A 10,667-nucleotide genomic window follows, 5' to 3' on the forward strand; every position below is an offset into this window, starting at 1 on the left:
CTTTTATATTTTTAGAGAGGCTTTTACTAAAGAGTGTGTACACTCACGAGAGAAAGAGAGAAATATAGCTAGAAGTCAGTAAGAGAAGCCATATATGTGTGTATACATATATACATATATATAAATTTTTATTTTTGTTATCATTTTCCATCACTAAAGAGTTTCAAAAAGTAGTTCTTGCTATAGTGTCTGAAATATGGTGGTGCTCAGTCCATGTTCATTAAATAAATGTTTTAATAAAATTTGTCCTCTTAAGGATTAATTTTAACTCTAAAACAGAAATGATAAAATTTAGGGACCAGCAGATGGTGTAGTGGTTATGTCACTGGACTTGTACATAGTCAACTTGGTTCAAGTCCCAGACCTGGAGGCTTAAAACTCACGCAAGGCTTTGCTATTTATGGAAAATATCCTTTGTAGTGTCAATGTGGCACAATGGAGACTACACCATAGCTGATTTTTTGCTGATGCAAATAATTTGAGGGAGAGTAGAGAGGAGGGAAAAAATGAAGGACATGACCAAAAAAGTGTGACCAAATAGAGGCTCACAAATGTTTGGATTACTTTATGTGCTTATTGTGGAATAAGGAAAGCATTTTGTGTTACATGTATGTGAAAGACACTATGTGAAGTTTTAACTGTCTTCTCAAAGACCTTCCATGCTTTTCTTTTGGTATTTCTTAAAGCCAAACATAAGCCAGAAGAAATGAATGTTCTTAAGGGGTGGGTTTTTCTCTGGGCTTCTGTTGGTTTTTCTGTGGGCCACTGCCCTCTAATGGAATTACTCTCTTTGGCTGTTTGATTTTTTTTTTTCATATTGTATTTTTCAAATTTGTTGTACGGTGCCCTGTGAGCATCAAGTACCACTGGATGAATAAAACGTATTATATCAAAAACAAAAACAAAAACAAAAAAACAAACTCATGCAAGGCTATGAAAGAAAGATATTGTATGTATCTACTTAATATATACTGACTATCTGCTCTCTGTGGGAGAGACTGAAATATTGGAGGGCATAAAAGCAGTGGAAATAGTTATGGGCGCTGAAGACAGTGTGGAATGGGGAGGGGAGCAGAAAGGAAGAGTACAGAGAAGGAAAGCAGGAGGAAAGTAGGCACAACATTTGTGGGACACAGATAATGGTTTATTACCTGTCGATGATAATATGTATAGTAGTTCAACTGGAGTGGTCTGAGAAGTATTTCATGTTAGGTAAATTCTCTTTTACAAGCCAAATGATGTATAGTCATTGAATGTTTTAAAAACTAAGAATAACAAAAAAAAAAAACTAAAAAAAAGAAAACCTATTTGCTGCTGCTGATGTGGATAGTAATGTCTGTGACTTGACTGATATGCATGGTAATCTGGAAAAAGACTTGATATACACTGTAAAAATATATGTGGTTAAATGTAATATTTAAAAAAACAAAACAAAACTAAACTAAACTAAAACTCACTCTAGGAGCATGTGCATGTGTGCCCAAAATCCAGAGAGGAGAATGAAGGAGAAGGGATTGTGGCATGGCCATACTCTCTGGGGGGTGATTTCTCACTTTCGATCTCTCTGTCTTTCTCTGTCTCTCTGGCAAGCACACATGACCCATAGCCAAAATCTCTATTAAAAAGAAAATAAGAAATAATAATTTATGCCTGACAGCATGGATTTAGATACAGTAGCACTAAGACTCATTTTTTAGATATATGATCACATGTGAGAACTTTTTTTAAATTAATTTATTTATTCACATTTAATCACATCTTTACAGTGAACAACATTTCTTTTTCCAGCACAAATACTGTGTATGTCAGTCAAGCCAAAGATATTACTCTATAACTTATCAGCAAATAGCTTCTCATTTTTTGTCAATTAAGCATACTTTTACTTTTTTCCTTCCCCCTCTCTCCCTTCCATATTAAACTTTTTTCCATATTTTATTGATTCACAAGATATGTTAAACTAAAAATATGGGCAAAGCTAGAATCTAGTCACAAGTGTCCTGTAATTTACCTCTGAAATATTTTTTTTTCTGAAACTTTTTTTTTAACTTAACTTAAATTCATTCCTTAAGCATCATCACAGCATACAAATGTGATTTCCCATGGGACCAGCAGTTAGCATAATGGCCATGTCGCTGGACTCCCACGTAGTTGACCACAGTTCGAGTCCTGGACCCGGTGGCTTAAACTCACGCCAGGCACGTGTACTTGTGTGCCCAAGATCCCAAGAGGAGAAGAGAGGAGAAGGGATTGCGGCATGGCCATCCCTCCGGGGGGTGACTTCTCACTTTCCCCTCACCATTTCTCTCTCTCTCTCTCTCTCTCTCTCTGGCAAAGGCACACATCCTATGTACAAAACCTTCTTTAAAAAAAATGGGTTTCTGATAAGTAGGAGAAGCTTAAGGGTTGGTTTATGAAGACTGAGGCCCCATTTCCAAGGGACAGGTTACCACAGTAGTGTGTAGATGATGCACATCAGAATGTAGAAGAGATGCCTTTATGCAAATCAGCCTTAGAAATCAGCAGGCACAGCTCCGTTTCTGACCCTCTGCCCTTTCCCATCCTCTTCTCACACTATCTCTGGTGTCTACAGTTGTCTTCCATTCCTGTCCCCTCACATTGTATTGATCACACAATTTCTTAAATACTCTTGACTACTTTCAATAGCAAGTTCATTTGGTAATTTCAAGAAAAGCAGTTTTAACTTAAGTCAAAGAAATGCTAAGGAACTTTGCATAAAACGTAAAGCCACAAAACAGGTTAGGATTCTGTTTAAATGATAGGTACACGAACCGAACCTATCGACAGCTCAAGACAGGATACAAACCCTTAAAATGGGACTACAAAGCCTAGAAGAAAATCAGCAATGTTTTAGTCAAAAGTCATGAAATCTTATTTCACCAAATCAGTCTCATGTACTTTATCTTCTGTTGTCGTTTGATTTCCCCGATTAAATTCTGGGATATAATATTCAACTCCAGACTTGTCCCTATGATTAAGTTGGCCATTTTCTTAGTTTTTGAACTCTTATTTCTGTGTGTCTGTATTTAATTTTCCTGATATAGCACTTCCTTGAGAACTTCTTGGAGATCTGGTCTGGTGCTGGTAAGTTATTTCAGGTTTTGTTTATCTGAGAATGTTCCTGTCTTTTCTTCCCACATGAAGGATAATCTTGCTGGGTACAGTATTCTTGAGACCTTTTTAAAAATACTTTTTAAGATTAGAAATGAAATATTTGTCTCTGTAAGTAAGAAAGTAGGAAAGAAATAAACGTTAGTTAGTTAACCGTCTTTCATTTTAACTATATTGTCTTCTCTCATTAGTAAAGCTTTCAAACAAATAAAAAAAAGTTGCATTTGCTAAAACTCCTGGGGGCTGAGGAATCATATACATTCTCCAGACCAGTATGCAGTTTTACTGTACAGAAACTGCGAGGTTGCTGGTGTGATTATGATGCTGTTTCACAGATTAGAAAACAGCAGTACAGACGGGTTATTAGTTTCCCAGGTTAGTGATGGGGACATTGGTCCATGTTGCCTATCTTTAGACCTGCAGTCTTTTCAGACAAGATTATACCCCCAATAATATGTTTCTGCATTTTTTGGCAATATTAGTTAAGTGAAAAGGATGTTAGACTTAGCTTATTCTTTTTCTTTCTTTTTTTATTAATATATAATAGGGTGTATGCACTTATTGGAGAGAGACAGAGAGAGGGAAAATGAGAAAGTAGCCTCCCAAGGAAGATAGCCATGTCACAATCCCTTCTCCATCATTTCTCTCTCAGAATTTTGGGAACACACACACACAAACACACACACACAACATGTTTTTCAAGCCACTAAGTCTAGGACCCAAAACACACAGTTGGCTATTTGGAATCCAGCTGCCTTAATCGTCATACAAATGACTGACTCTTCAGTCTGATATTTATGAATTAAGCAATCTGAATTTCACTCCCACTCCGGAGAGCAATTGTAGACCCTTAATAATCATGTTATTTTATAGTAAAATATATGTAAAAATTCTACATTCAAATTTGAAAATATTATGTCCTAATACATGTATTTGTTTGACAATGGCCATTTGAAGGCTAGTAATCCATAGATATTACAAATTCTATTGAGAAGTTTCTGGTTCTAAATCCAACTTACCCAATAGATGGAGACATATTCTCCATAGGAATAACTTCTCTGGTAATATCTCTCGTCGGTATTGCTCCATGTCATACCATTGCCACTGAAAAAATATAATCATCTGGCTAAGACGGTTGATAGGATATGTGAATAGGGAGTTAGCTTTGGCTGATAGATCTGAGGTTTGGAGTATATTTGTTAATAAGTCTCATAAATAGCCCATTTATTCATGGGAACAGTCTATTTTTAATGTGTTTTTGTTTTCTATTATTAAGTTGTCACATAATAGTTGGACATATTTATGGGGTATAGTGTGATGTTTTGATATGCATGCAATGTGCAATAATTAAATGAGACTAATTCACTTATCCATTTCCTCAAACATTTGTCATTTATTTGTAGTGAGAACATTCAAGATACCAATACACAGTGTATTTTGGATGGAAAAAAAATAAAAATTAAAAAAAGATACTTTCTTGTAGCTATTTTGAAATACGTAATATCTTATTGTTATCTATAATCACTCTGTTGTGCAATGGAACACTGGAACTGTTCCTCCTATCTATAACTTTGTACCCACTTTCCAGCCTCTCTCATCTTTCCATCCCTACTACCTTTTCCATCATCTGGAAGCCACCATCTACTTTCTACTACTAGATTAACTTTTTTTAGATTCTACAAATGAAATTGTGTAGTGTTTGTCTTTCTGTACTCAACTTACTTCACTTAACATAAAGCTATCCAGATTTGTCCATGCTGCTGCAATTCACAGGATCTTTCTTTTTCTATAGATAGCTGAATAGTATTCCACTGTGTAATTCCATTTCTTTATTCATTCACCTACCGTTGAATACTTAGGTCAATTCCATATCTTGACTATTGCAAATAGTGTTACAATAGACATGGGGAGTGCAGGTATTTCTTCAACATACTAATTTCAATTCCTTTGGCTATATATCTATTAGTGTAATTTCTGGGTTATATGGTGATTATCTTTTTCGGTTATAAAGGACCTCCATCCTGTTTTTTATAATGAATACTAGTTTACATTCCCATCGACAGGGTATAACAATTTTATTTTCTCCACAGCTTTGCCAACATTTGTTATTTCTTGTCTTTTTAGTAATTGTCATTATAACTAGGGAGAGATAATATCTTAGTGTTGTTGTGATTTGCATTTCCCTGGTGTTCAGTGATGTTGAGTATTTTTCATATACTTCTTGGCCATTTGTATGTTTTCTTTTAAGAAATGCCTATTCAAATATTTTCCCTTTTTTAATTTGCATTTTTTCCTAAGTTGTATTTTGGCTTGTTATTTTTTTAGTTGTTTGAGTTCCTTACATATTTTAGATATTAACTCCTTGTCATTTGCCTAGTTTGCATGTATTCTCTCCCATCCCATAGGTTGTCGCTTCACTCTGTTGATTTTTTTATTTTTTTTTCCTTTGCAATATAGAAGCTTTTTAATTCAATGTAATTCCATTCCATTCCATATTTTTTACTTTGTTGCCTATACTTTTGGAATCTTATCCTAATTTTTTTTTCCAGGTCAGTGTCATGACCTACCTATATTTTCTTCTAGTAGTTTTCCTAGTTTGAGGTCTTGCATTTATATCTTTAAATCATTTTGAGTTGAATTTTGTAAATGATAAGAGATAGAGATCAAGTTTGATCTTTCTGCATGTGAATATCCAGTTTTCCCAGGATCATGTATCGAAGAAATTGTCTTTTCCTCAATGTATGTTCTTGATACTTTGTTGAAAGTCTGTAAATATGTGGATTTATCTGTGGATTCTATTTTGTTCCATTGGCCTATGTGCCTGTTTTTATACCATACCATGCTATTTTAGTTACTATTGCTTTGCTATGAATTTTAAAGTCAGATGATATGATGACTTTAGCTTTGTTCTTTTTACTCAGGGTCCTTTGACTATTCAGTCTTCTGAGGTCCATAATGATCCAAATTTTAGGATGATTTTTTCTATTTCTAGGAAGAATTGCATTGGTAGGGATTGTATTGAATCTGTAGTTCAATGAAACTACTCCCTAGGGGGAAATAGCCATGACACAATCCCTTCTCTTCCAGTCACTTCTGGGAGTTTCAGGCAAGCTTGTGTATGTGCCCAGCGTGATATCTGAGTCCTGCCAATGCTGGGACTCAAATCAGGGAGTCCAGCCATGTGGGATCCAGCACCTTAACCTCCATGCCACCTGCCAGTCCCAGTATGGACATTTAAACAGCATTTATTCTTTTAATCCATGAACATTAGATATGTCTCCATTTATTAATGTCCTCATTCTCTCATCAGTGTCTTATAATTTTCATTATAGAGATCTTTCTCTTTTTTTGGCTAGGTTTATTCTTGAGATTTGTGTTTGTTTGTTTTGGCTTTTGTAGCTATTGTAAATGGGATTGCTTTCTTTTCTTTTCCTAAGTTTTTTTTTTTTTTTCCTTCCAAGAGTGTAAGAGACAGAGAGAGCAACTTAGAGACAGCACCCAAATAGGGTACTGACTCTGTGCTCCACGACTCCATTCTCTGCAAGCCCCAGATCATGGGCACACATCTGCTTAATGTTTTCAGGGAGATTTCTGGATGCAAACCTGAAAAAAACCCAGGTTAATCAGACTATTTTACTGTTGAGCCACCATCCAGCCCCAGAACTGTTTTCTTGATTTCTAATTCACAATTGGTGTACAGAGATGCCTTTGTTTTTTCTAGGTTGATTTTATTTCCTGCAACTTTACTGAACTCATTTATCAGTTCTAATAATCTTTGGTGGAATCTATGTTTTCTTTAATAAAAGATTATTTCATCTGCAGATATGGACTTCCTTCTTTTCAGTTAGAACTCCATTTACTTTTCTTGCCTATCTGCTCTGGCTTGGACTTTCAATACTATATTAAGTGAAAGTGCAAAAGTGGTCATTCTTATCTTGTTCCAGATTATAGAAGGAAGTATTTGAACTTTTTCCCCATTTAGTATTATGGTGGCTATGGATTTGCCATAAATGTTCTTTAAAGTACATTCTTTTTTTTTTCTTTTTTTGGAGAGGTTTTTTGTTACAGGGCTCATATGCTACCAGAAAGACAGAGAGAGAGAAAGAGAGAGAGAGAGAGAGAGAGAGAGAAAGTGAGAAATCACCCCCCAGGGGGGATGGCCACGCTGCAATCCCTTCTCTTCCATTCTCCTCTTGGGATCTTGGGCATACACGCACATGAGCCTGGTGTGAGTTTAAGCCACTGGGTCCGGAACTCAACCACGATTGACTACATGTGAATCCAGTGACACAGCCATTATGTCAACTGCTGGTCCTAAAGTAAATTCTTTCTGAACCTAATAGATTGAATTTTTATGAAGGAATACTGAATTTTACCAAATCTTTTTTCTTGTTGAGATTATAGTGTCGTCTTTGCCCTTCATTCTGTTAATATGATGTATTGTGTGTTTTGATTCATGTGTAGTGAGCCACCCATGCATTCCTAGGATGAATCTCTCTTGGTCGTGGTGAATATGATCTTTTTGCTGTGCTGTTAGTTTTTGTTTGCTAGTATTTTGTGAAAATTTTTGCATCTAGTTTCATCAGAGATATTTGCCTATGTATTTCTTTTTGTTGTGTGTCCTTCCCTGATTTTGGTATCAGGGAAAAGCTGGTTTTACAGAATGAGTTTGGAAGAGTTCCCTCCCCTTTAAATTTTTAGAATAATTTGAGAATTGGTATTTGTTCTGTAAATGTGTAGTAGAACTTAGCAACAAAGCTGTCAGGTCCTGAGCTTTTATTTAATAAAGTTCTTGCTATAGATTCAATGTTGTTATTAATTATTGGTCTGTTCAGATTTTCTATTTTCTCATGATTTAATCTTGGATGGCTATTCGTGTCCAGAAATTTTTCAGTTTCTTCTGGATTTTCCAATTCGTTGGCATATAGTTGATCATAGCAGTTTCTGATGATCTTTTGTGTTTCTGTGGTCACAGTTGTAATGTCCCCCCTTTTCTTATTTTTCTTATTTGCATCTTCTCTCTCACTCTAGGTAAAGGTTTATTCATTTTGTTTATCTTTTCCAAAAACAAACTTGTTGTTTCATTGATCTGGTATACTTTTTTTTTTTTTCCCCTCAGTCTCTGTGTCACTTATTTCTGATCTGATATTTATTATTTCTTTTATTCTACTAATTTAAAGTTCACTTTGTTCTTATTTTTCTATTTTCTTGAGGTACAAGGTTAGGTTAGTTGTTATGAGTCTTCTTTTTTGATGTAGGCATTTATTACTGCAAGCTTCCTTCTTAGAATTGTTATTTTCTCATTCCATGGGTCTTGGTATGTTGTTTTAATTTGCATTTCTGTCTGGAAGTTTTTACATTTTAATTTTAATTTTTTTAACTGACCCATTAATTATTAAGAAACTTTGATTTTGCACATATTTGTAGTTTTTTATATACATTCCTTTATTTATTTATTTGTTTTAGATTTCATTTTATTTTTTACTTACATGAGCTTTCAAAAGCTGATCATTGTAACTACCATATAGCTTTTTTTCCTCCAAAAACTTTTGTTTTCTTTACACTTTTTAAATGTACATTTAATCACTGTATATTTTTACAGTGTACAAAATGTTTTTATTCCAGTATAGATGTAGTGCATATCAATCAAGTCAAAAATTTTATCATATTGATTTTAGCTTGTATATCATCATGGTGTGAGGAAATACTTGAAATGATTTCAGTCTTCTTAAATTTGTTAAGACTTGTTTTGTAGCCTAACATATAGTCTCTTCTGGATAAAGTTCCATGTGTTAAGCCAAATATGTATCTGTAACTGTTGGAATGTTTTGTAAGTGTTTGTTAGGTCCATTTGTTTTAGAGTGCAATTTAAAAATCAATGTTTATTGAGTGTTGATCTAAATGATCTGTTTATTGCTAAAAGTGAGGGTTGACATTCTCTACAATTATTGTATTGTAGTCCATCTCTCTCTCCCTTTGGATCCAGTAATAATTGCCTTATATAGTTGGAGGATCTAGTGACAGGTGTACATTGTATTCACAATTGTTATATCCTCTTCCTCAATTTACCACATCAACGTTATATGATGATCTTCTGTGTCTCTTTCTATAGGTTTTTTTTTTTTTTTTTAGAGATTTTCACTGTAGGGCGCGTGCGCTCGCCAGACAGACAGAGAGAGACATAGAGACAGAAAGCGAGAAATCACCCCCCAGGGGGGATGGTCACCCCGCAATCCCTTCTCCATTCTCCTCTCGGGATCTTGGGCACGCACGCACACGCGCCCGGCGTGAGTTTTAAGCCACCGGGTCCGGGACACGAACCACGGTCGACTACGTGGGAGTCCAGTGACATAGCCATTACGCTAACTGCTGGTTCCCTCTTTCTATAGTTTTTATGTAAAGTCTATTTTATCTTATATTAGTTATTCTTGCTCTCTTGTTTTTTTATTGACATGGTATATTATTTTGTATTCCTTAACTTTCGATCTTTGTGAAGTGAGAATCACCTGTATACAGTATATGAGTGTATCTTTTTTTTAAAAAAAAAATTAATTTTACTTTTTCTTTCTCCTCCTCTTCCTCTTCCTCCTTCTTCAATTTGATCAGAGAGAGAGAGTGAGAAAGCTAACCACCAGGTCTGGGACTCAGACCACAGTCGGTCACATGAGAGTCCAGTGCCTTAACCACCAGGCAACCTGTCAGCCCTAGGGTATTTTTAAAATTTTTTCAGAAACTCTAAATATTTCAGTTAAATAATCTGATCTATTTACATCTAGGTTTTTATTTTCAAGTAAACACCTCTGTCATTTTGTTAACCACTTTCTGTTTTGGGCCTTTTTTATTTTTGTAGATGTTTCCTATCTCTTTTGCTTGATCTAGTTTATTATTAAACGTCTTAATTATTTTAAAAATTATTCAAAATATTCAGCTTTAGGACTTTTGTATGTGTGTTAGTATGTTTGAAATATGTCTCCTTTCTGCTAAATTTCTCACTCAAGTTAAGAATTATCTTCTGATTTTTAAAAAAATTTTTCAATCTGTATTCTTTTTTTTAGAGGTTTTCACTATAGGGTGCGTGCGCTCGTTACACAGACAGAGAGAGACAGAGAGACAGAAAACAAGAAATCACCCCCCAGGGGGGATGGTCACACCACAATCCCTTCTCCTCCATGCTCCTCTTGGGATCTTGGGCACACACGCACATGCGCCCGGCATGAGTTTTAAGCCACCGGATCCGGGACGTGAACCACGGTTGACTACATGGGAGTCCAGCGACATAACCATTACGCTAACTACTGGTCCCTCAATCTGTATTCTCATGTATCTCACTGAGTTTCCTTAGCATTATTTTAGATTTATTTTCAGGCAATGCATAGATTTCTTTTTCATTTGGGTGTCAGTTAGTAGAGATACTGTGATTCATTGAGGGTACCATATTTCCTTGTATTTTTTATTATGATTCTTTTGTCCTTGCATAGGTATCTGCACATCTAGTAGATTGGTTGTGTTTCCTAATTTTATGGTGTGGCTTTTGTAGG

General features: G+C 35.2%; 1 long non-coding RNA gene across 1 annotated transcript in view; it reads right to left on the reverse strand.

Moving 5' to 3' along the window:
* Nucleotides 1-4,168: 4,168 nt before the first annotated feature.
* LOC102477896 (uncharacterized) overlaps nucleotides 4,169-10,667 on the reverse strand; it is a 14,821-nt gene continuing 8,322 nt past the window's right edge. The window contains exon 3 of the long non-coding RNA XR_335147.1: nucleotides 4,169-4,233. This is a non-coding gene — a long non-coding RNA (uncharacterized LOC102477896). The remainder of the gene's footprint in view (nucleotides 4,234-10,667) is intronic.

Source organism: Tupaia chinensis, unplaced genomic scaffold (genome assembly GCF_000334495.1).
Source record: "Tupaia chinensis unplaced genomic scaffold, TupChi_1.0 Scaffold000354_1, whole genome shotgun sequence".
In the NCBI taxonomy this organism is placed as follows: domain Eukaryota; kingdom Metazoa; phylum Chordata; class Mammalia; order Scandentia; family Tupaiidae; genus Tupaia; species Tupaia belangeri.